Genomic DNA, 27592 nt, shown 5'->3' on the forward strand with positions numbered 1-27592 from the left:
CAGCCCCACAACAAAGAGTTACCTGGTCCAAAACGTCAGTAGCATGAAGGTTAAGAAACCCTGCTCTGAGGGCACCTGGGTGGCGCAGTCGTTAAGCGTCTGCCTTCAGCTCAGGGCATGATCCCGGCGTTTCGGGATCGAGCCCCACATCAGGCTCCTCGCATCAGGCTCCTCGGCTGGGAGCCTGCTTCTTCCTCTCCCTCTCCCCTGCTGTGTTCCCTCTCTCGCTGGCTGTCTCTCTGTCACATAAACAAAATCTTAAAAAAAAAAAAAAGAAAAGAAACCCTGCTCTGTATTTGCCAAAAGAAAATCCCTTCAACGTCTTGTTCAGTCAGACGAACATTGTCTCCCAAATGCTTTCATCTCCTACAAGAATTTAAAAAATAGAAATCCTTTCAGAAGCATATAAGCTTGTCTACAGGGCTCTCCAACTCTTCCCCATGTTTCCCCATAAAAGAAAAATTAAATGCTCAACCTAAGAATACCAGCCTTGGACCAAATTGCTGACACAAAAGCAAGTCCACACTCATCTTTTTCAAGTCATTCCAACTTAACACATATATGGTAAGACCGCTGGGAGGGACACCAGGAACAAGTTCACACTTGGTCATACTTGTCCAGGGTATTCGCAGATGCACATGGTAAGTAAAGAATGCGTTCATGTCCTTGAGCAGCCCCAGCCTGCCCTTGAGCCTTCCTGCCTGCCAGCCAAGGAAGCGCAAGCAGCAATGCATGAGGGCTGTGCTATGCCTGCACTGCATTGCGCAGGTTCCTAGTGTTTCCGCACTTGGAAATACGATTTCCTCAGTAGGTGCCTGCTTAATTCGTTGTGATAAAACTAGAACAAAAAGTAAATGTGAAAGAGTCAAAATATTCACGAACTCCTTGACAAGTAGCCTGTATACTGGGATGTCATTTTTGTAAATGTGTGTGTATCTTTGGAGATCCCCATACGGAAAATATTAATAGAGTATTAGTATTCATTTAACTTCTGGATTATGGACTGGCAGAAGTTTTGTTTGGTTTTCCCTTGGTTGGTCTCTACATGGTCTGCGTTGGAATTAAATTTTAAATCAGAAATTGGAAAACAAAATTTTTAAAGATAACAAATTACATGGGTTATTTTCTCTTTAGGATTACTTTTAGATAAAAGGACATGGCTAAATGTCCATCCATCCATAGGAAAATATAAAATAAATTGTGGAATCTTTATATGATGGAATAACTATGTAGCAATTAAAAAGAATACATCTGTATTTGTCAACATCAGTAGATCTCAAAAGCATAAAGTTGAATGAATGAAAGAAGCAAGTTACAAAGTAGTATGTAAAGTTATATTACTTGTGTAAATTTAATAAGAACGGTTAAATAATGCTTTACAGGTATCCCTTGCTTTTTGAAAGTTCACCGTAGGCCGCTTCACGTTTATGAATCCACATTAGTACCTGTTTTTGCCAACCAAAAGAAATCTAAAGAGGATTTTCATCTTTACAGAAAAAGATGAAAAGCGAACATAGCTTTCAGTGTTTGTTTTGCCCCAAGCCTTTGTAGAGGCAGCACTCCCAGAGTGGCACCGCCAAGCTCCTTCCCTGGGAAGGAAGCTTTCACTCAACAGTTCTGCATTGGCAGCCATAGCGTTGCACTCTGTCTGTGAGTACCTGTGCTTTATCTCCCATTTTTTTTGTGCATTCATTAGCAAGATGTGTCCTAAGGTAACAGAAAAGCCTAAGAGAGTGTATTTTGGGGGCCTGGGAATGCTCAAAATTTTTCCATGTAATTTTTCCGTATAATTGCTTCTTCACTTTATACCATTTGGGCTCATGAAAAGTTTCATAGGTCAGCTCTACTCTTGAATAGCTGGGGAAACCTTTAAATGGATTATGGATTATTGAATATAGTAAAGGTATAAAAATATAGACTAGAAATATACATACCTAATTGCTATAGTCATTATGTCTGGTGAGGGAAGAAGGAGAGTAAGCTAGGAAGAGGCACCTCGACTTGACAAAAAGTTTTGTAGTTCTTATATAAAACCAGTGAATATAGAAACAAAATGACAAAATATGAGCATTTGTAAATTTAGGTTAGGTATATGGATGTTTGTTGTATTATTCTCTGTACTTAGCTGTATTTTTTTAAGCTTTAGAAAAGAAAGAAAGAAAGAAAGAAAGAAAGAAAGAAAGAAAGAAAGAAAGAAAAAGAAAGAAAGAAAGAATTTCATTAAATGGAGCTTGAGTGTAGAAAAAAAGGATTGAACTGACTGCAAAGTAACTCCCCTAAATTAGGATAATTTACCAAGAACTATACTGCTCAAAAGAAATTAACACCTATTTCCATTCTTGTAAGAGGTTCAGTATTGAATATTATGGGTATTCATCTGACTCTGAAGTATGTACCTAAATAGGATAAAGATTTTGTTTTTCGAGTAAAAACTCTGAGAATACCCTAGAAGAGGCTTAAAGAATATAGGAATTGATTTTTATAATTTCGGAAACATGATCCCTGATAGTATAATACCTGTCAAGGGTCTTACATGAAATCATCCCACAGAACATAAGCTGCCTCTTGATAAAAAGGCCAAGACAATTAAATTCAACCTTATTCACTTAAGGAAACTTTAGAATTGGTCTTCTGCTGCAAGAGCCTCCTGGCCTTGCTTCTTTTATGTGGAAATGGGATTGTTATACAGTGTGGAAAGCTGAAGCAAGGCCTGTAATCTTTTCTTAAAATGCACGTATCCCAAATAATATTCTAGCCCCGCTATTTTTGTTGTATGGTTCTCAAATGGAATATGGAAAAATAGCCAGGAATGTTGATTTTTCTTTTGATTCCAAGTCCCATTTGCTTTACATCATTGTCCAGCTGTCCCTCCCCCCAAAAAACTGCTGAACTGAGCCACTTTCATTGTCTTGTTTATGTCTGACCATAAATTATGTAATTTTTTTATAGGCTCACCACAATATTTTAGTCCACTTCCATTTCAAATGCACAATATACCCCAAAATCAGGAACATGTCGAGCAGTATTTTTTTTTCCTTTCTTTGCAAGAAGACTACAACATAAATTACTTACAAACATTGTAGGCATAGAACTAGGTCAAGGATATTAGATGCTTATCATGGTTTCTTTCCTTCCCATTATTAACCAGAGTGACTATTGCTTACATATTAAAGTGCTCTTTTCTGCCAAGCCTAGAAGCAGCCTCAGAATCCATCTCAGCCTTCAACTTCAGTCTGATGCTCAGTTAATCACAATTAATACCTCAGGTGAACCCTCTTAACTGCAGATGTAATCCAGAATATACGGAATGGTTTTCTGCTACAATCCAGCTAATAAAACATTGCTTCAGTTGTATTGGTTGAAACCATTTTTCCCCTTTTAGTTCCTGGTAGTAGATTACCATCTGCTGTGTAGGTAGCAAAATTGACTTTCTCTTTGTAGATCCCAAAACAAATATATTTTTTCATCAACAAAATTTCGCTCATTTTTTTTTCCAGCAGAGTAGTTTTATCCACAATGTATTGTGGTGGTAACAATTTATACCAACACATTGAGTAAATTATTATTATGTTTCGGACACTGTGTTAACTGTCATACAAATATTTCTTCATTTTATCTTTGCAACAACTCTATGAGTTAGGGACTGTAATTAAACAGATGAGGACACTGAGGCATAGAGAAAGTAGATCATTTGACCAGTCCTAACTGAAAGTAGCTACATTCAGTTTCAAATCCATGTGCCATGCCCTTTAACCAGTAGACTCCCTTAATGTGCTGGGGCCGGCTCACGCTGGTTCACAACAGCCAACTATTGAATTTAGGAATTTTACAAGCTGGTTGTTAAATGTGGCCATTATTAAAATATAAATTATAAAAATTTTAAAGCACATTAAAAACAAAGGTAATAAATATTCAAAGTCCATCACTTCCTAATTATTTAACTACACCTTATTATTTTAACACTTGAAGTTATTTGCATCCATTGAGTCTTTAGGGTGAGAGGACTAGAAAATAGTGTATGACTGCACTTGTCTTCCCAACTCTACATTTAGTGGCATCACGTTGGTACCTTGAAACCAGCCATGGATGGAGATTTATGCCACGGTAATTGGCAAATGCTACAAATCGGGGTTTTGTTTTGTTTCTTTGAAAGACAGTTGTTAACTATGTACCAGCACACCAATGACTATATTAGTGGTGGTGGTGGTGTTTTTGTTTATTTGTTATTTTCATAGTTGTTTTTGCCTGCATTGGATTCCTCACTACTAACATAATTTGGGGTGAGTTGAGATTTTGGTGAATGTGTCTTATCAGAGAGTGAGAAGAATGGTGAGCCTCATTAGATTGTCTAGTCAAGCTGTAGGTTACTAACAACAGAGGCCTGAATTTTAAGAACAGGAATATTTATTAGATGACAAGAAAGTAAACAATTGTGTTCCTAGGCATAAACTAATGACTATGTGACCTCAGATAAGTATCTGAAATTTAGATTGTATTTGTTAGAGGAAAGCTAGAGGAGATCTGCAAATATTGTAGTTTATACACACCCATTTTTAATATGAGCATGATGATTTACTTGATAATCTCCAGCTACCTGCAGTGGCTAGAACCACTGTCCATACCCAACAATCTGTTGTTTCAATTTCTAAACAGAAGTTGTGAGTTTTAGAAAACAGGGCCACATTTTTTTAATCTTTAAATTTCCGTTCTTTATTCTACCCTTTGTCTTTGGACGTGTTACACTTTGTAGGTGCTGATAAATAATTGTAGAATTCATCGGTCATAAGATTCATGGCCAGTATTCTCTTGATAAATGTGGTTTTTACGTATTGTATTTCCTGGTAGTCTGTTAGAATTTAGAACTGAGTGGAAAATTTGCATATTTCTTTTCTCACCTGGGATTGCCAAATAGTGTTTTAGTTCACTTTTATATGAACCTTCATTAAGCCATTTAGCACCTCTTTGGAGAGCAATATGAGGCAAAAATTTCAAGTTAATAAAGTTATGTCGTTACTCATTCATTTGTTCATTCATTCGATTATTTTTTTAATCAATTACTATAATAATATAAGCATGGTAAGTACTCTTTTAGTACTTCCTGTGTTCAAGGTTCTAATATACATATGCACTTTACTTGTTCTATCTTATACAAAACATTCGATAACTTTAGGAGGTAGCTGTTATTATTCCCATTTGAAAGATGAGGAAATTATTGTTTAGAGAGTTCAAGTTACTTGTCCAGATCTTATCCCAGATAAGTGTCTCTTAATTCTAAGCTTCTAAATTTAACACCTGTGCTAAATGCTATGTAGAATGTCAGAGGAACATAACATAGTTATGAATATTGAAGAACTCTCAACCGCATTGGAGAAAAGACACATAGGAATGGTTGCATAAAAAAGATCAATTTATATCCATTGAGCCACATTACACACACATGCAAAACACCAAACATAAAAGGCAGAAATAAAGAGCTTGCCTCTCAGTTTGTATAATACTGTATTTCCATTACTCTACAGTCTCCTTTTGCCAGTCTAAAACCTTCATATTATCAATCCTGACAAAGTAAATTTGAGAAGTCATCATACACATGTGTTGCTACCCATAATATTTGGAGAATACACTACAGGTTGAATTAATGTGGCTAAATAGAAACCTGGTAATATATCTCATGGACACCAGCTTTTGATGGCTCTTACACAGTTTCTTCAAATGACAGCTCTCCGAATAAGGTGTCACCATCCAGACCTCAGTAACTCTTTTCTTCTGCACAACACTAATTCCTTTGCTTTTTATGCTTCTTATGTGGTATCCTAGAAAATTCTCATCAAAGTAGTTTACAAAATAGACCTCTGTGTTCCTTGAAGAAATGAACTAAATATTACTTTGTAAAAGGAAATCAGTAAATGAAATTCAGTAATCATTCACAAATATTCTCTATCATTTTTGCTCTGATTAATATATACAAACCATAACTTAACTTATAATAACATTGCTCACAAATTATGTCACTTTCATTTTTCATGAATTTTGTTTTTTATATATTTTGTATCATACCTAAAAGAAACACCAACATTTTAAAAAGAATAACTACAAAAAGAAAGAAAGAAAAATTACAGACCAAAAATTTGTGAGGACTTAACTTAGTACCTATATATATATATATATATATATTCCCTTTATAAATATTCTCATATAGTGTATTTCCTGGAAGTCTTTTAGAATATGGAATTTAGTGGAAATTTGCATATTTTACTTCCCACATAGCATTGCTAAATTATGTTTTAGCTCACTTTTTATATAGGATTGATCCAAGTATCTAAAAGTAATTTTTCATGGGTTAATTTTAACTACTTTATGGCCTTTCAAGTGCAGTAGGCTTTAGGTATTTTCCAGGATAATGTATTTGACTGATGGTCCATATAGTGCCTTTGTGCAAATCAGGAAAAGACACCCTTTTCTCCAGATACTTTTTCCAGTGGTTTAGAGATTGTTGTAATATACTGGTTTATTTTTAAATTTTCTCCACTGAGATTCTATATCATTTTCTTCTTTACAAGCACATTTTGTTTTGTCAACTTGAGCTTGTTATATAACAGCTGCTTTAAAATCCTTGTCTTATAATGCCAACATGTGGGTCATCTTGGGGTTGCCATCTGTTGGTTGTTTTTCCCTTGAAAATGGGTCGTGTTTTCCTAACTTTCTGTCAAATAATTTGGAATTATATCCTGGACATGGTGAATGTTATGTTGTAGAGACTCTGGGTTCTATTATATTACTCTAACAGGCACTGACGTGTTTGTTTTAGCAGTGGGTGTCTTGGTTAGACTCAAACCATCAACCATCTCATCTGCAGTAGTGGGCAGCTTATATCACCATTCAGATTGCTTGGAATGTGTCCTGCACATGAGCATGCTTCAAGGGTTAGTAAGGGACTTGGGTAGAATTTATACACAAACCTTGGAGCCCCCCCTTCCTAGACCCTCTCCTTTCTGAAATGTCCCCCTCACTTCCTGGTGGCTCCTTCCTTTGGTTGCCCCAGCTAAACTCAGGGTAAAACTGCAAAAACCTGAAACTCAGCTTCTGCTAGTTGCTTCCTGCACATTTTTACTCCCCGTCCAATTTTTCCTCCTTTTGCTCACTCTCCAGAATCTTCTTGTATTTTGACCGAAATTTGTAGTAATTTGCAAGAGGTTCGGTTAGGAGCTTGTTTTCCACACCAGAAATGGAAATTCCTCTATTGATTTTACGGAACAAAACATTTTACTATCATTTGCCAAAACCATATTGCAGTACATATAAATTTATGAAATGTGTGATCTAAATGGCTCCCTTGAGGGTTAGGCAGTTTACAACCCTCTGTGTGTATGCAACAGCCCTGATAGTTGTATGCATATTTTGCATATTATGTTGCAAACCCACAGTTACTTTGATACAGTCATCAGTAAACCTATGGGTGACTGTTTTACATAAAATTTAAGGCCATGTTTTACTTTTGTCCCGTGTCCTCACCTTTCCTGAAACATTCACCTGAAGCACCCAGACTGCTGAGATTTAGTCCCGCTCTCAAATAACTAGAGAGAATTTTTCCGTCACGTTCCGAGAATCTACTGCAATACTAAATACAGGATTGCCAAGAAAATCTCACTTAAATCTAGCGTACTGCCTCTGTCACTGCCACAACCTGCAAGTTAGATTCCACGCCTCTTCACGTTCCCCCTTTCCGATCACACTGGGTATTGTTCACTGGTTGCTTTTTTTAAAGCTATCATAATTCCCATTAGTTTTGTAAAAACACTGTTTTGATTGTAAACTTCCAATGATGAAGACTAGCCCAGTATTTATTACTTACATTGAGTAAAAACTTCTCTCTAGCTTAAAAAGAACTTCTTAAACTGAATTTATCTATTCTTTCAACTTTCTTTTCTACAAGGTTGTGAATGTGCCCCCATCCGTGTTCTGTCATGGATATTCCAAGTCATTCCTTATCCAGACCTTTGTTATAAAATGCTGAGTATATTGAAAGAAATACTTGTAGATGTCTACATTCTTTCTTATTTTTATTCCCCCAGAACTGTCATTGTTAAAGACTGCAGTGCCATATTTCTTACATGCTGTTTTTATTCACCATAAACCCCTAGCTCTTTCTCTGCCAATATTACACCTGATTATTCCTTAGGAACCATATGCTCCTTCTTTCATTTAGGTACATAATGCTTATTAAACATTGAATCCCAGTATTTATTTCTTGAAAGACGTAGAACTCATATGTCTACTTGTATCAATAACAGATTAACTCTATAAATTACTGCAATTATTGTGAAATATTTAAGGAATATTGATATTCAAGTTGAATATAGTATCAAACAAATGTACTAAAAAATGATGAAGTGAAGCAACTTTTAGAAGGTTGGTTTTGGATCTCAAGGACTCCCTGATTGCTATATTCATATTGACTTTTGATTTATGCACATAAAATACAAAAATAATTTCAATCAAAACTAGCTGAAGAACAGAATAAATAAGAACTTATCATAAGATCCCATTAACTAGAGATTCCCACACAGCATAACGCATTAGAGATCAGGCCAAAGGTTTTCTGGCGGGGGAGGGTCAACTCTAAGGAATAACTTTTGGAAGATAATGGGATGTGGAAATAAGCATACCAGTATGTTGACATCATTTGTTGAAATGATTTCAGGAAAGGGATGAAACACCTTTCTGTCTTATTAAGTCCATTGTCAAGCCTCGAATGCCCGTTCCACTTTGGCTCTGTCTTTAAGCAATAACTGGAAAGTATTTACTCTGCCTGTAGGGCTAGATAGCAGTAGCAATGATAACAAGAAGAATTAATGACTGTGATTCATTGAGGAATACCATGTGCATACAGCCATTTGTGTGGACAGTCTGTAAAGCAGTTACTCTAATCCCCATTTTTCAGAGGAGGAACCTGACACTCAAAGACATGATGTAGTTTATCCAGGGTCACACTGATGGAAACAGTAGAAAGGGGATCATAAACCACATGTGCCTAATTCTGAAGCCTGAACTTGTAACCACTACATGATAAAGGGAAAGAGCTAATACGAACATACCTTGTAAGCTCTCTCTGGAAGTGTTGGCAATCATAGATGTGAAAATGCTCTGAAAGCCAGAGTGCTGCAGAGATGCAAGGCATTGTTCCTTCTTGTTTGCCCATTTTTCTTTGTTTTTACCCTTTTCTCTCATCACACTTGGTAAATAGATGAGTCATCCTGAAAATGTGTGCTTCTCTTCAGTTTATTCATCTCTAAATCTATTCCGTAATGAAACATACTCTTCAAAAACTGAAGACAGTGTAAAAATAAGAGAATTCAGAAAAAATAAACCACTGTAACTCAAACTATACATGTTAGCCTATATTTTCTATTAATCTAATTTTTGTAACAATTAGCTGTAATACAGAAATACAGGAATCAATCTAATAAAACTTACTCAAGCCCTCCCTTTAAAATATTATATAAAAGCAAAATTATAATGATAGAAGTAAAAGTCCTACATAAAAATCCTGCAAAGTACAGAATTAAAAAAATAAAACACATTGTAAAGCAATTGGTTCTATAGCAATAACATCCCTAACCTTTCCCTAAATTACATGAAGGTTGTGACATTTCATGGCCACTGGCACAGCTAAATATAAACAGATTATTCTGTGCCTGCTCCCTGTGCTTTTGCTGACTGACACAACAATTAAGGAAACAAGTTTCCTTTGTAAATTACAGCTCCACACAGCTTTGAGTAAGCAGACAGTGTACATTAGAAATATTTTTAGCTTGACATGAAACTTTCCAAAGGATCCTAATTAAGCATTTAAGCCCAAGAAACTATAATTGCAACTGCCAAAATAACTGGGAAATCATACCTTCGGTGGGATCAATCTTAAACTAAAACTATTGTTTGGAAAATCTTATGGAAAGGCTTTATTATTCTTCAACATTGTCTTCTTCAAATACTGCCCACTTTATGAGAAATTCGGGTGCATTATTTATATGCAGTAAATGTGTAAGCACATACAAGTGAAAAACATGAACACGCACATCAGCCTTTGGTGACTAGAAAAGAAAGCTTCACAAGTCTTGTCTTACTGAACTCAAAAGCAGAGCGTCACATGCCCATGGGTCAGCTGTGGATTCCGGCTGTGGAAGTTCACCCCTCAGAATCACCAGAAGAGGTCTTATTAGAGCATCTTCTTACTTATCATTTAATCCAAAAATGATTTAATCTTTGTAAATGTGCAGCATTTACAAGAGAATAGGTATGGAGTTTAATGCAAAATATTTCTATATAGCTCATATTTCAAATATTATATGAAGGTAATATGTTTTTTCTAGTTTAAATGCTAAAAGCTTTCAGATTAAAATATCAGCTGCTTTTAATGAGGATTTTTCAGGGCCATTAGCATATATGAATTTAAAGTAACTGTCATCTATCTACTATTGTCACAACAGGTCATGTTTTGGTCATGTGCAATTACCTAGATAAGTCTTCCGTGGATATTTTTAGAAGATTTTAATCCTTGTAATTTTAAATAAATAATCCTATGAAAGTGATATTATTTAATTATTATTTTTATTTGAATTTATTTAAGTTATTAATTACGATGATTCATTTTAATCCCAAACCAAGAATTTTGGCAGCACAGTGAGTGGCACAAAATGGGCTATCAGTAAAACTTTGGTAACAGCTGATATTTGTGAAGGACTTACTGTGAGCATCAAACAATTCATGCATTTGCTCACCGAATCTCCCGGTGACACTAATATTATACCCATTTACTCAGATGAGGAGACTGAGAGACAAGGTAACCACATGAGAAATGAGGTGACCACATTCAAGGTGACACAGTACCTTGAATAGTTGAGTTTGAACCAGCGATATGGTTTAGGGTCCTTCTCTTAATATGACATTATGTTGATGGGCAAATCCTTGTTAAATTGAGCACGTGAATAAATGAATGATACTCCAGCTTAGAGGAAGACATCAAACTATAATAGAATATGATGGTAAAATGATGAAGCTTGTTTTCAAACAAATACATCGTATTGGTTTCATGTGTAGATAGTTTCAAAGTATGCCCCTTGGGACAGTCACCTTATTACGCTAATGGCCCCACCATTTCTCAAAACACTTCTGGAGCTATCCTTGAGGATTGACTTTAAAGCCAATTTATAATGAACAAATGTACACAACTTAACCTAATGGCTTTGTAGTCTCCCCATTTTTTTTAACCAAATAGGATTATCCTGCATGATTATGCACATTCCTCGCCAGAGTTGGCTCTGAATGACACTTGGCTGTTAAGAGACTCAAATCCACCCTCAAAGGGTGAAAATGTGCCAAGTGTCAAACTATTCAAAGGGATCTGTCGCCGTTTATTTTAATCAGTTCCAAAATTGTTTTGAGTAATAAAGCCATTGTTGTAAAGGAATAGTCCACTAAGTTGGAAGCTCTGGTGGGGATCCTATTCATTCGGATTAAATGAATTATTCAGAAGACCCAAAACTAGGCCAGTTCTTTAAAAATCCAAGTGTGAAAACCTCAGCCTTGCTCTATGTTCCCTACTAGAAAATAAGGGATGGAGTGGAGAATAGGGAGGATTGTCTGATTTTTCCCCCAGAATGCTATAAGATTGAGGTCCCTGGAAGAATTCATTGCCATCCACCTGAGTCTTCTAATTGTCATGGTGATGACAGATGGTGATGGTAGTCCACAAGGATTTACTAAAAGTAGAAGAGGGAAGGATCTTTGGTAGCAGTTGGAAATTGGTCTTAGGCAAAGCTTAGAAGTAGAGACTTTGTTTTTTGAACCCCTATTTACGTCCTTCCCCTAGCCTCTTTCCTCTCCTAGTGAGACTGCACCCTTCAATCTTCTCTTCCTCCCCACCCCCCCCAGCATCCCAATTTTTGTCCTATGATGGATATCAGGAAGGTACTAGCTAATGACGGTTTGCTATGTGACCAACTGCTAATATTTGCATTATGCAAAGAAACTTTTAAAGAAGGAAAAAGCAGTCTAACTCTACCACAGAGGAATGCCTCTATCTTCTGCACCCATTCCTCTTTACCAGAGAGTAAATTGATGGATACTCACAAACCCTTCAGAAAGAATGACAGCCCCTTCTGTAAAGGGAGAAAACCAGTTAGCTTAGAAATTTGAATTAACTTGTTTGTATAACCAGTTCCATCTGGAAATGCTAGGACAGACAACCCCCAATGAAAACCATCCAGTTTCAGAGGAAATATCTGAAACTAGTCTAGCCCATATCCTAGAGGGGGCAAGGATACTAGAGCTGTGATATTTGCCGGGCACTTGAAGGGCCAGTAGTGGCCTCCTCATTTGACAGCTTTATGAAAACTCTTCAGATAGCCTTTTAGTATTGATAAGGTTTACTATTCACAAGATTATAACATTAATATCACAAGATATTAGTAGTGGTCAACGCTGATTCACTAATAACAACAGTGCTTGTTAACAAGATTAAAATTAAAGTTTTCTTATAGGATTTGGAATCAAGAAAAGGGTATTCTGGGGGTACCTGGGTGGCTCAGTCAGTTAAGCATCTGCCTTGAGCTTGGGTCATGATCTCAGGGTCCTAGGGGTTCGAATCCCACATTAAGCTCCCTGCTCAGCGGGGAGTCTGCTTCTCTCTCTCCCTCTGCCACCCTCCCTGCTTGTTCTCTCTCCCTCTTTCTCTGTCAAATAAATAAATAAAATCTTTAAAAAAAAAAAAAAAGGAAAGAGGTATTCTGACCTGGCTTTGTAAATTAAATAACTCTTTACCCATCCCCAAAAGTCTGTCTAACCCTAAAGGAAGGTGGCTAGCAGGCAACTTATAAAAACATCATTCCAGCCTTTAGATAGCCAGTAGATGAGGTTAAACATATTTATCTAAATTTCCTTCACTGTGAGACAGCCAACTGTGTAACAGTTGAAAGAAAAAGAAGGGTAGAACAATTTAACTAGCCAGATAGCCAACAGAATTTGACATTTGAATTATTAAATCTAAATGTTCCCAAGCAATCATTAAATATTCAAGTAAATGGAGGAGGGCCAAAGCAATGTACTGGGATCAGTGCTGTCAAAATGCATAAGAAGATGAAGCAGATACTTCTGAATTCCTCCAGAGGCACTGGTTTTCAGCAGGTCTGTGAGAATTACAGGTGAGTCCTAAGCAACTACTGTGAGGCTCCATACTGATGTGTGAAAAACCAACGGCGAGGCAGGAGCTAACCCTGAGTGCCCGCCAAACAGATTCTGTAGAAAGGGGGCAAGAAGAGAGGACTGAAAGATTCCAGTGATTTAAAATGAAAACAGTGTGGCTATGCTTCTTTTTACTTGGCCTTTCATGATTATAGAGAATGAGGTCCTCTTCAAGAGTGTTACATCAACAGTGGGAGAGTCCATGAACCATTGATCCTATTCTATCTTCACTACCTAGTCATGAATGCTCCCCATCCCCACTCCATGGTGGAGTCATTTCCAGTAATCCACAAATAGCCCTAGAATTTAGAATAACCACTTAGAAATAAATCTTAAATACTCAAATGTTTAAAAACATTTTTCTGCATCAGACATATTGCTTATCTAAATATATGGGCCTACTGACTGCATTTCTTGAAGGTACACATTTTTGCTGGTTTCCCTTGTAAATATAATCAATTCATAATATTTTTAAAGACAAGAAATTTTATAACATCAGGTTTTTGTTTTTTCAAGGGAGAAAATATTTATTTAGAAACAATTCTGATTTCTAGTGAGGTTTATCATCAGGTAAAAGATAGAAAGCTGGCTCAGTCTTGCATCAACCATTCATAGAGAGAACAGAATCACTGTCCAGTGCCGTGGCCTTTACTTTGGATCTAAAAGTTAACTTCTCTAAGATGATCAGCCCAATTGGCATGATCTACAATGATATTTATATCAGAATTGCTCAGGGTCTCCTTTCCATTGTAAAGAACTAATCAACCAGAAAGCTAAAGGATAACAAGGTTGTTTAACTCAAAAGTGTAGTTGTCCTGTAGGACATCCAGAAGGACCTAAAAGATCTGTGACTTCTGAGTTCTAGGTTGTGGACATTTAAAAACTACAATGTGATTAACCGTGAGCCTTCAGTTTTCATCCATGTACACATATCACAGTACTTTCATCTTTCTAAATATGTGAATCTGGGCTCACAGAATCAAAGTCCAGGTTCAGTTTAATTCTTTCAATATAGAGCCCTTGAACAAATAAAATTAGCTATGGTGGCATGAAAATAAGAAGGAAAGCAGAGAGGGAGGAAGGGGCAGAGAAAGGAAGGACCGAGAACCAGAGCTGTGGCTACTTAACTCAGGCTCTGATTCAACTCCATTCGACGGTATTTTTTGAGAGCCTACTGTGTGCACAGGAGAAGCAGTCTACCAATATCATTGTGACTCCTGGAAAACACACCTCCTGTATGACTAGTACCCCAGCTCCCCTGTGAGAATAATAATCTTTCACACACTCTGGTTCCTGAAAATTGACAAGGGAATGTTTGTGAAGTACGTGAAATCCTCAGATGAACGTGTTATGTAAACATGGAAGAACGCTGCCTTTCCAGGCCACAGCCTGTGTCTAGAGCTCTTTAACAAACCAGGTTTTCCTGGTCGGATGCTATTTGCCTGGGGCTATGTTATTCTGAAATAACTGATGTGCCTTTATTAATATGTGTCCATGATTCATGGCCCAGTAGAGGGTAGAGATATAAAGATCGAATTATATTTTAAATGGACTGAATGTCTCCTAATCTCTTCCTTTTGAGTAGATTGCTTCAAATCTTCATGATTCATTGTACATAAAAAGGAGAAAAAGGGGGAAAAAAGAAAGGGAAAAAGAGGGGAAAAAATCTTGCTTCTTAACTAACAAATATTCCTGTGTTCAGAAAGATTCTTCAAAGATGTTCAAAACTCAAAACTAATCAATTGCTTAGGAGTTGGTTCACATATAATCAAAGTCAATTTCTTGTTGTTGTTCGTTGAGATAGTAGTTGGCTTCTTTTTTTATTGAGGTATAATTATCATATAATGTAATATTAGTTTCAGGTGTACAAAATAATGTTTCAGTAATTCTATACATTACTCAGTGCTCACCACAATAAGTGATCACCATCTGTCACCAAACATTGTTACCGTCATATTGACTGTATTCCCTATGTGTGCTTTTCATCACTGTGACTTATTTTGTAACTGGAAATTTGTTCCTCTTAGTCCCCTTTATCTATTTCAGCCGCCTCCCCACCTGTCTCCCCTCTGACAACCACCAGTTAGTTCTCTGTGTTTAAGAGCCCAGTTTTTCTTGTCTTTTTTCTTTGTTCATTTGTTTCTCTCTTAAGTTCCACATATGAGTGAAGTCGTACGGTATTTGTCTTTCTCTGACTGACTTATTTCACTTAGCAGTATACCCTCTAGGTTCATCCATGTTGTGGCAAATGGCAAGATCTCTCTCTCTCTCTCTCTTTTTTTTTTTTTTTTTTTTTGTGGCTGAGTAATACACACACACACACACACACATATATAAAATACATACTTACAAATCTTCATCCATTCATTTATTGATGGTCCCTTGGGCTGCTTCCATTATGTGGCTATGATAAACAATGTTGCAATAAACCTAGAGGTGCATATATCTTTTTGCATTAGTGTTTTGTTTTCTTTGGATAAATACCCAGTAGTAGAATTACTGGCTCATGTGGTATTTCTATTTTTAGTTTTTTGAGGAGCCTCCTTACTGTGTTGCATACTGGTTGCACCCCTTGCATTCCACATCCTTGCCAACATGTGTTATTTCTTCTTTTTCATTTTACCCATTCTGACTTGTATAAGGTGATATCTCATTGTGTTTTGATTTGCATTTCCCTGATGATGAGCGATGTCGAGTAGGTTTTCATGTATCTGTTGGCCTTCTGTATGTCTTCTTTAGAAAAATATCTATTCAAGTCTTCTTCCCATTTTTAATTGGATTTTTTGGGGTTTTTTGGTGTTGAGTTTTATAAATTCTTTGTGTATTTTAGATATTAACCCCTTATTGGGTATATCATTTGCAAATATTTTCTCCCATTCAGTAGTTTGCCTTTGTTGATTTGTTGATGGGTTCCTTTGCTATGCAAAAGCTTTTTATTTTGGTGTAGTTCCAATAGCTTAGTTTTGCCTTTGTTGTCTTTCCCTGAGGAGACATCTAGAAAAACGTTTTTATGGCAGTGTCAAAGAAATTGCTACCTGTGTTTCTTTCTAGGAGTTTTATGGTTTCAGGTCTCATATTTAGGTCTTTAATCCATTTTGAGTTTTTTTTCATGGATGGTGTAAGAAAGTGGTCCAGTTTCATTCTTTTGCATGTCGCTGTCCAGTTTTCCCAGCACCATTTGTTGAAGAGACTGTCTTTTCCCTATTGTATATTCTTGCCTCCTAAAAGGGAATATTTTTTAAGTCCTATTGAATTCCAAAACAATTTAAAATTATGCATTATCCCATTAAGGATCATATTGTTATCACCTTTTCAAGTAGTTCAAACATTAGAAAGCAATTCATACGCAAGTTTTTAGTGGAGTTGCTGAACATTTTGCAAATTCATTTTGTAAGTTGCCGAAAGCCTCTACTACATGAAGTTGTCAACATACATCTGAAATTATTAGTTCAATGACACTTTTTGAAAAATACAATCTTGTGCCTCTTGTAATGTGTGTCGACAGTAAGCAGCATTAATTAGCACTCAGCAGTCAGGAACTGAGCTCATTTCCAGCTGTTAATCTGGGACCAACTCAACAAAGACTCCTGTGATCTAAACAAGTCTGGCTACTGGTCCTTCAGTTCATAATATGTCATGCTTTGGGGGGAAAGCGTTATTCCCATTTGTTTTCTTATTACCTACACTATTATTGCCACTGCTTGCAATTTACTGAAAACGTTGCTTTTTGAAGGAATTGGCATGTACATGGCAAAATATAAAATCTTACGTAAGGTGGATTACAGGTTGTTTAGATTTTTGATACATATTTAATCGATTTGAGGCCCACTACAGTTGTTCGCATAAAATCTAAATTATTCTGTAAACAGTAAAAGGGGAAATTAACTTTTAAACATGATCGATACAAATTAATACAGTTAAGAATAGTTATGATTAGTTTTGTAAAATTATACTTTGTAGAGTTACTTTTCTTGGAAATAACTGAGATGCTTTTTCCAGAACAAAGTTTATATCATATGTAGATCAATATAGGTAGATTTTACCATATTAATCTATATATCTAGATAGTTGGCAGACTATAAATATAGATACAGAGAGATGGGGATGTTTCACTACCTATAGAAATACACAATGTACATGGTATTAATGTATAGTAAACTATCTTTTTCCTTTCTCATTTTTCTTCCAGAAAAAAATAATTATTAAACAGCAAGTTCCTTGGTGGAGTTTCTAATAATATTTAAAATGAACTCAGTAACAATATTAAAGAAAACATAAACAGTAATTTAAGCATCAGTGGAACATACTTCCCTGTATTTGTAGAAACATTAGTCTACCCAGCTCAGCAGTGTGCTGGAAGTGGCTCACACCGGCTTGTAAAAGCTGAATGTTAAGTGTTCAGGCATTTTGTGAGCCAGTTGTTAAATACACACTATTAATTTTTTTTTAAGACTTATTTATTTATTTGAGAGAGAAAAAAAGAGAAAACCCTCCCGCAAGCAGGGGGAGGGGCAGATGGAAATAATCTCAAGCAGACTCCCCACTGAGCACAGAGCCTGATGCAGGGCTCAGTCTCCTGACCCTGTGAGCATGACCTAAGCTGAAATCAAGAGTACGATGCTTTACTGAGTGAGCCACCCAAGCCCCCCGCATTATTAAACTTTTGATTATATAAATTTATAAATAAATAAAGCACACTTAAAGCAAAATTAATAAATACTCAAAGCTCATTAATCCCTAGTTTTTTAATCTATGCTCTTGAAGTTATTTACTGTATCTGTATGAAGAAATATTGTGTAATAATGAGCCACTGGGCATCTCTTCCCAACCTCACTTTCAGTGACAATCACATCAGTAGCTTGATACTGGCTGTGCTGGGGGCTATTTACACCTGAAAAATCAGCGAATCAAATAGATGGGAAGGTTTTCTCACTAGAGAGTTGGTTGTTAAAACATTTACTGGCATACTACTGACCTATCCTAATTAAATTATTGCATAAATATCTAAGTCTATTGATTCTTTTTATCAATTTATCCTTCTTCAGGTAGACTTTAGTGAAAATGAGGAAAGGATAATATTGTATATTCTGATCTGTAAAAAATGCTTTGAGATTGTATGGTTCTAAGCCCTCTTTCTAAACTTGAAAATCAAGTGTGATCTTAGACAACATTGAAAAATTCATGTCAAGTGTAGTTTGGCAAATAATTTTTGCACTTGTCCATAAGGCAGCCCTAGCTGATGTGCAGCCAGGTTTTCCACTTGCCCTTGTGTCCACTGGCAGGAACGAAGTTCAGTTAACATTCACTGAAAAGAGTGACCTTAGGCAAAAGGAAGGGTTCTCAGTCAAAATGTATCTCATGAAAGTAATTGATCAATAGTACCCTTTTCAACAATGGCTCAAGCCCGGACAATTCAGTTTCCATTCATTTTCATTTTATACTGTATTATCATATTTCTTATAAATGTTTAGAAAAATGGGCAATTGTGGTATTAACATATACACTGAAACCTTAAAGTAAAATTTTATGCCTTACTGTACAGTTTCTGGATGAAGTCAGTTTGTCTTTTTGTGTAAACCATTTCTTTTTTTTTTTTTTTTAAAGATTTTATTTATTTACGTGACAGAGAGAAAGCCAGGGAGAGAGGGAACACAGCAGGGGAGTGGGAGAGGAAGAAGCAGGCTCCTAGCAGAGGAGCCAGATGTGGGACTCGAGGAACGCAGGGATCACGCCCTGAGCCGAAGGCAGACGCTTAACGACTGTGCCACCCAGGCGCCCTCTTTTTTTTTTTAAGATTTTATTTATTTATTCGACAGAGATAGAGACAGCCAGCGAGAAAGGGAACACAAGCAGGGGGAGTGGGAGAGGAAGAGGCAGGCTCATAGCAGAGGAGCCTGATGTGGGGCTCAATCCCATAACGCCGGGATCACGCCCTGAGCCCAAGGCAGAAGCTTAACCGCTGTGCCACCCAGGAGCCCCTGTGTAAACCATTTCTAAGCAGGATTGCAACAGAGCGGATCATGCCAATGCCCACTTTGTAGTGAAGTGTCTGTGCAGAGAGGTTATAATGACCTAATAATGGAAATACAATGAGAATACTTTTAAAAATCTGCATGCAGCATTGCATTCAGAATTTAAATTTGATTCTTAAATGAGTCCTCCTCCTAAGTACAGATCTTTACAACTTAGTGGAAAAACATGCTTTTCCCAATTAGTAAAGTTAGAAGAAGAGGGAAAGAGGTATATGAATGCCAGTAAATCATCTCTTTATAGTCTGGCTGCATTTAAATTTCAAAACTAACTAATGTGACATATACAACACTTATAATCACACTTTACTGAATACTAAATATGGGAGGATCAGAATATTATCCATGGTGACAAAATTGTTAGGAGATTACGTAGCTTTAATTGAGGGAAATTTTTTTTACTACATATATATTTATTTATTTATATTAAAAAATCCTATGTTATTCTAAAACTTTATCATAGTTTTTTTAAGTAATCCGGAAAAAGTTTATAATGTCTCTCATTAATTCTTTAAGGAGCAAATAATCATGTGAATAAAATTTAAAGGATTGTTTTGTCAGACTTCACTTCTTTGGCTGGTTGTATTTTCTATTCAGCTTTTTTATGATGTCAAACCATGAATAAATCCTATCTAAATGACTTGCTAAAAAGTTAGTAACAGAAAAAAATGTGTGTATCTATAGTAACTATAAATATTAATATACTTGCCCTGATCACCCATGTAACATGGTTTTGTATGTGTATGTGTTTGTGTATCTAGAGAGATCTATACACACATACACATACAAAACCATGTTACAGCACACACACACACACACACACACACATACAAAACCATGTTACATGGGTGATAGAACAAGTGTATTAATTTTATCATGCCAGATGAGAAGTGTCATTTATGGATTCACAATTTTCCTATTGTAATCGCATGGCCTTTTGGAAGAAAAGACATAATTATCATTTTTAGTGTCCCTGGCCTCACTGAGCAAACGGCTCTTGATATTGACATTTTGTACCATGGATAATGATACTCTTCCTTCATTCAGAGGAACAAGAAGTGCTATGTAAGCACTCACTCATCAATGGCCATTGTTTTATCATCAATTATCACACATTAGAAAAGAAACAGCACCAAGCCTCACCCAGTGCAAATTATTATGTTCTCACTAAGCCTCACCAGTATCAAACATTCAAATTAAGTTCGTGCTTTTGATAGGACAATAAGAAACTATACTATGGTAGACCAAAATATTTTTTGTCAGGTCTAGCATTTTATTTTTTTTTAAGATTTTATTTATTTGATGGAGCACAAGTAGGCAGAACAGCAGACAGAGGGGCAGGCAGAGAGAGAGGGAGAAGTAGGCTCCCCACTGAGCAAGGACCCTGACGCAAGGCTCAATCCCAGGCCCCTGGGATCATGACCGGAACCAGAACCGAAGGCAGACGCTTAACCGACCAAGCCACCCAGGAACCCCCAGGTCTAGCATTTTAAATAAGATCAAAATAAAACTCTTTGAAATTTAAAAGTTTATTTTTAAGGAACATGAACTTGCTGTTAAAAAATTTTTTTTTAATTTTATTTTATTATATTGTGTTAATCACCATACAGTACATCCCCAGATTCCGATGTAAAGTTTGATGCTTCATTAGTTGCGTATAACACCCAGTGCACCATGCAATACGTGCCCTCCTTACTACCCATCACCAGTCTATCCCATTCCCCCACCCCCTCCCCTCTGAAGTCTTCAGTTTGTTTCTCATAGTCCATAGTCTCTCATGTTTCATTCCCCCTTCTGATTACCCCCCTTTTCTTTATCCCTTTCTTCCCCTACCGATCCTCCTAGTTCTTATGTTCCATAGATGAGAGAAATCATATGATAATTGTCTTTCTCTGCTTGACTTATTTCACTTAGCATTATCTCCTCCAGTGCCGTCCATGTTGCAGCAAATGTTGAGAATTCGTTCTTTCTGATAGCTGAGTAATATTCCATTGTATATATGGACCACAGCTTCTTAATCCAGTCATCTGTTGAAGGGCATCTCGGCTCCTTCCATGATTTGGCTATTGTGGACAATGCAGCTATGAACATTGGGGTGCATATGGCCCTTCTCTTTACTACGTCTGTATCTTTGGGGTAAACACCCAGTAGTGCAATGGCTGGGTCATAGGGTAGTTCAATTTTTAACTTTTTAAGGGACCTCCACACTGTTTTCCAGAGTGGCTGTACCAACTTGCATTCCCACCAACAATGTAGGAGGGATCCCCTTTCTCCACATCCTCTCCAACAATTGTTGTTTCTTGCCTTGTCTATCTTTGCCATTCTAACTGGCGTAAGGTGGTATCTCAGTGTGGTTTTGATTTGAATTTCCCTGATGGCTAATGATTTTGAACATTTTTTCATGTGTCTGTTAGCCATTTGTATGTCTTCATTGGAAAAGTGTCTGTTCATATCTTCTGCCCATTTTATGATTTGTTTATTTGTTTCTCGTGTATTGAGTTTGAGAAGTTCTTTGTAGATCTTGGATACCAGTCCTTTATCTGTGGTGTCCTTTGCAAATATATTCTCCCATTCCGTGGGCTGTCTCTTAGTTTTTTTGACTGTTTCCTTGGCTGTGCAGAAGCTCTTTATCCTGATAAAGTCCCATAAGTTCATTTTATCTTTTATTTCTCTTGCCTTTGGCGATGTGTCGTGAAAAAGGTTGCTCTGGCCGATGTCATAGAAGTTGTTGCCTATGTTCTCCTCTAGAATTTTGATGGATTCCTGTCTCACATTGAGGTCTTTCATCCATTTGGAGTTTATTTTTGTGTATGGTGTGAGAGAGTGGTCAAGTTTCATTCTTTTGCATGTAGCTGTCCAATTTTCCCAGCACCATTTATTGAAGAGACTGTCTTTTTTCCACCGGATGTTTTTTCCTGCTTTATCAAAGATTAGTTGCCCAAAGAGCCGAGGGTCCATTTCTGGGTTCTCTATTCTGTTCCATTGGTCGATGTGTCTGTTTTTGTGCCAGTACCATGCTGTCTTTGTGATCACAGCTTTGTAGTACAGCTCGAAATCCGGCATTGTGATGCCCCCAGCTTTGTTTTTCCTTTTCAACAGTTCCTTGGAGATTCGGGGCCTTTTCTGGTTCCATACAAATTTAAGGACTATTTGTTCCAGTTCTTTGAAAAATGTCCTCGGTATTTTGATCGGGATAGCATTGAAAGTGTAGATTGCTCTGGGTAGTATGGACATTTTAACTATGTTAATTCTTCCAATCCATGAGCATGGAATATTTTTCCATCTTTTTATGTCTTCCTCAATATCTTTCAAAAGTGATCTATAGTTTCTAGGATATAGGTCCTTTACGTCTCTGGTTAAGTTAATTCCAAGGTAACGTATGGTTTTTGGTGTTATTGTAAATGGGATGGATTCCCTAATTTCTCTTTCTTCAGTCTCGTTATTCGTGTATAGAAATGCAACTGATTTCTGGGCATTGATTTTGTATCCTGCCACCTTACTGAATTGTTCTATAACTTCTAATAGTTTGGGAGTGGATTCCTTTGGGTTTTCCATATAGAGTATCATGTCATCTGCAAAGAGAGACAGTTTGACTTCTTCTTTGCCGATTTGGATACCTTTGATCCCTTTTTGTCTTCTGATTGCTGTTGCAAGGACTTCTAGTACTATGTTGAATAATAGTGGCGAGAGTGGGCATCCTTGTCGTGTTCCTGATCTTAAGGGAAAGGCTTCCAGCTTTTCCCCATTGAGAATAATGCTTGCAGTAGGCTTTTCATAGATGGCTTTTATGAGATTGAGAAATGTACCCTCTATTCCTACACTCTGAAGGGTTTTAATCAGGAAAGGATGCTGTATTTTGTCAAATGCTTTTTCTGCATCAATTGAGAGGATCATATGGTTCTTGAGTCTTTTCTTGTTGATATGATGTATCACATTGATTGATTTGCGAGTGTTGAACCATGCTTGCATCCCAGGTATGAATCCCACTTGGTCATGATGGATAATCCTTTTAATGTACTGTTGGATTCTATTAGCAAGGATCTTGTTGAGGATTTTGGCATCCATATTCATTAGAGAAATCGGTCTGTAATTCTCCTTTTTGAGGGGGTCTTTGCCTGGTTTGGGGATCAAGGTAATATTAGCCTCATAGAATGAGTTTGGTAGCTTTCCTTCTGTTTCTATTTTTTGAAATAGCTTTAGGAGAATAGGTATTATTTCTTCTTTGAATGTTTGGTAGAATTCCCCAGGAAAACCGTCTGGGCCTGGAGTTTTATTATTTGGAAGGTTGTTTATCACTGACTCAATTTCTTCATAGTTAATTGGCCTATTTAAGAAATCTATTTCTTCCTGTTTCAGTCTTGGTAGTTTATAGGTTTCCAGGAAGGCCTCCATCTCTTCCAGATTGTTTAGTTTTTTGGCATATAGCTGTTGATAAAAGTTTCTAATAATCCTTGCAATTTCAATGGTGCTGGTCGTGACCTCTCCCTTTTCAGTCATAATTTTAATAATCTCAGTCCTTTCTCTTTGTTTTTGGACAAGTTTTGCCAGTGGTCTATCAATTTTATGGATTCTCTCAAAGAACCAGCTTCTAGTCCTGTTGATCTGCTCTACTGTGCTTCTGGTTTCTAATTCATTGATTTCTGCTCTAATCTTGGTCAACTCCTTCCTTGTCAGTGGGTTAGGCCTGTCCCTCTGTTGCTGTTCCAGTTTCTTGAGGTGAGAATATAGAAACTGCATTTTAGATTTTTCTATTCTTTTGAGTGAGGCTTGGATGGCTATGTATTTCCCCCTTAGGACTGCCTTTGCAGTATCCCATAGGTTTTGGACCGTTGTGTATTCATTCTCGTTGGTCTCCATAAATTGTTTAATTTGTTTTTTGATTTCCTGGTTTATCGAGTCATTCTTGAGCAGGATGGTTCTTAGCCTCCAAGTGTTTGAGTTTCTTCCAGGTTTTTCCTTGTGGTTGAGTTCCAATTTCAGAGCGTTGTGGTCTGAGAATATGCAGGGGATAATTTCAATCTTTTGGTATTGGCTGAGACCTGTTTTGTGTCCCAGAGCATGATCTATTCTTGAGAATGTTCCATGGGCATTTGAATAGAACGAGTATTCTTTGGTTCTGGGGTGTAGTGTTCTATATATATCTATGAGGTCCAACTCGTCGAGTATGGCATTCAAAGCCTTTGATTCTTTGCTTAGTTTTTGAACTTGCTGTTAAAAATTAACTAGAAACTAGAAAAATGCTCATCAAGCCTTAGTTACATTAAATGCATTATTTTACTAAAATGCTGGTTTTTTAAGAAGCAATTATTAAAACAAAATAGCAATTCAAATAAAGAAAGGCAAACTTTGTTTTTGATTATGTGAGTATGCACACATACACACACAAAAAGTAATTTTAGCAAAAGGTATTAATTTTGTATACCACTGTCCATTGTATTGGTAGACAGGCTAGAATACAAATATTTCATTCAGTTTAGTTAAGTATTTTCAGTTATTCTGACAAGACAGCAAGGAATCATACTCATATGACTTAGTGTGGTTTGGAAGGACACTCTGGTAAAATTTTGGCTGTTATACTGGGACAAAAAAGCAGTGTTTTGGAAACCAAAGTCTTGGAAGTACGTGGTTTATGAGTCGGGAATATATTAGGCTATAGAATTAATGAGTGCTATCAGCTGAGATATAAAATTCACCATGCATATTTCACCCTCTGGCACAGTTGAGATTTTGAATTAAATATAGCTAAAGGCCTATCTTCTGATAATCTTAAACTAAAAATGTTGTTTTGAATTTGTCAGTATATCTGAGTTTACCTGGAGCTTTAATTAACCAAGAAGTTGCATATGGGCTCCTGTATAAAGTCATTGTAATTCATATTCATACCTCTCTAAAAAATCCACTAAAATGAAGGGTTTTATTGTTTATGAATTGAGGAAAGTATGCATTCCTACTGTTTAAATTTTGAATGAACATGTAAAGATATGTTTATTAGACACAGCTACGTACAAATGGTGTTTCTATTTTGGCTGTGTTCTGTTAGAAATTATGTCATTTCTGTCATTGACTGTTGTCCTCAATTTCATTAAGCGTTCTAAAAAGAGGTCTTTTGGGGCGCCTGGGTGGCACAGCGGTTAAGCGTCTGCCTTCGGCTCAGGGCGTGATCCCAGTGTTATGGGATCGAGCCCCACATCAGGCTCCTCCGCTATGAGCCTGCTTCTTCCTCTCCCACTCCCCCTGCTTGTGTTCCCTCTCTCACTGGCTGTCTCTATCTCTGTCAAATCAATAAATAAAATCTTTAAAAAAATAAAAAAATAAAAAAAATAAAAAGAGGTCTTTTGAGAAGTCAATACACATGAAACTTTGGTTTAGATCAGAGCCTGCCTGACATGTATTTACTTGCTGAATTTTTTTATTACAATAATGCTCATGGTTGATAGTGACATCATTTGGGGAAAGCCTCTTCTCTTAAAAGGTTCAAAGATTCCCTATGTAAATTTTAGTCTCTTAGATAAGACTTTTTACATAGTTGGAAAATGTGTGATTTAAGAAGAATTTAATAATAGAAGTAGGTCAATTGTAATTTTACCAAATCCTTAATAATAATATATATATAATGTATATGTTTGTATGGATAATACATATACACACAAAAATGAACAATGAAAATAAAATGTTAACAAAAATGAAAATGCAGCAAGGAAATAATAAGTAATAATGTTGGAAGTGAAATTCAAATCAAATATAAATGGAGTCATGGAAATAATAGCTGACTGGGGATGCTGGCACTGCTCCCATTTGACAGACTCTAGATATGCTGCCAGAGGTGTGTCGTTAAGGCGAACCCATCGATAGACATGAGGAAAGTGGCAGCGATGACATAGTTGAAGATGTCCCAGAGAAAGTGACGCCAGAAACACACCCACACACATTAAGGGAATTCTCAGATATTTCATGCCATGAAAGTGCAAAGGACAAAATATTGGAAGCTAATCCAAACCTGGAAAGGAGTATGACAATTTTCCAAGCCATAGAAAAGATGCTTTCCCCAAATTATAAGTGTTGTACTCGTCACTGAGTAGCCAGGCTGTGCAGCCATGATTAAAAGGCAGATAAGTGCCCCCCGCCCCCAGCCAGAAGACCAGTGCATGTTCCAAGTTCGCTGAGAACAAGCAGCACAACACCAGGCAAAAGTGGTACGGCATTCCTTGCAGCAAGAGAAGAGAGAAAGTGCCCAGGTCCAGGCCCTTACAACACATCAGTCCTCCGTAGACAGCAGATCCACTCCACAGCCAACTCGGGCAGTGGAGCTGCGCACTTCATGCTGGAGTAGAAGGATCCCTCCCCCTCCCCCTGGGTCTGAATACAGAAAGCTGGGGTGTGCTCGAGGGTCATTGATGCACATGCTTTAAAAAGAACAAAAAAGTCTACATTGGGCCCAGAACAGAGAAAGATACTCCCTCTGCAGATGATAAGCCCTGTATAAGCTTGAGGACTCTATCTCCCCATAAAAAAAATATTGGGGGCCTAACACCATCCTTTTTTTAAATGACTTTTTTAACTTTATTGAGTAGCTCTCACTCATTCTCACCACATACACACCCAAAAAGCTACCCATGTTAACTATGTGAGGTGATGGATGCGTTCATTACCAAGGCCACTCGCGAGACCGTGCATGGGGGAAGAAGCCGTTACCTTTCCCAATGGTAAATTGCGTGACAGGGAGAAAGTGCTATCCAAACTATCAATGTTTGGTGTGGTTTTTTTTTTTTTTTTTTTTTTTACAAAGAAGTAAAACACTTTAATCCACAGTGTTTCTAAGGTTTTAAGTTACAGTATACTAACAAAAAAGTATTTTACCCCCTTTCCATTTTCCTATACCTTTATAGCTGACGATAAGAAACTTTAATGTTTTGACAAAGAATTTTAAGATCAATTTTAAGTTTTCCGCTGATTATTACGATCACTTTGCATGGTCTCAGTTTGCAGTCATTTTCATAGTCCCGTGCTACTACGCAAAGCAAAGACTGCCTGTATACTTCTAGTGTCGGCATATTCTAGAGCAAGAACCGTTTTAGGTACCAAGCAAGCTTGCTAGATGAACCCTTTGCAGTTGCCTCCATATTGACCTTCATATTCTGCCTTTTCAATAAGCATAAAACTAAATGACTTTATGGACCTAGCACACTCCTGCTGTGTGACTCTGCTCTAAATGACTTTAGAGTATAAATGAGCATTTGCCCAGTGAAATAATTTGTGTTTATTGAATATTTACAAGTCAAGGGAGAGAAAACTAGTGAACATGTTGACCCAAGACACTGACTTGT

General features: G+C 36.9%; 1 protein-coding gene across 1 annotated transcript in view; it reads left to right on the forward strand.

The window, feature by feature from the left end:
• Positions 1-27592, forward strand: part of KCNQ5 (potassium voltage-gated channel subfamily Q member 5) — a 502936-nt gene that overhangs the window by 187332 nt on the left and 288012 nt on the right.

The sequence above is a fragment of the Ailuropoda melanoleuca genome, chromosome 19 (assembly GCF_002007445.2).
Source record: "Ailuropoda melanoleuca isolate Jingjing chromosome 19, ASM200744v2, whole genome shotgun sequence".
In the NCBI taxonomy this organism is placed as follows: domain Eukaryota; kingdom Metazoa; phylum Chordata; class Mammalia; order Carnivora; family Ursidae; genus Ailuropoda; species Ailuropoda melanoleuca.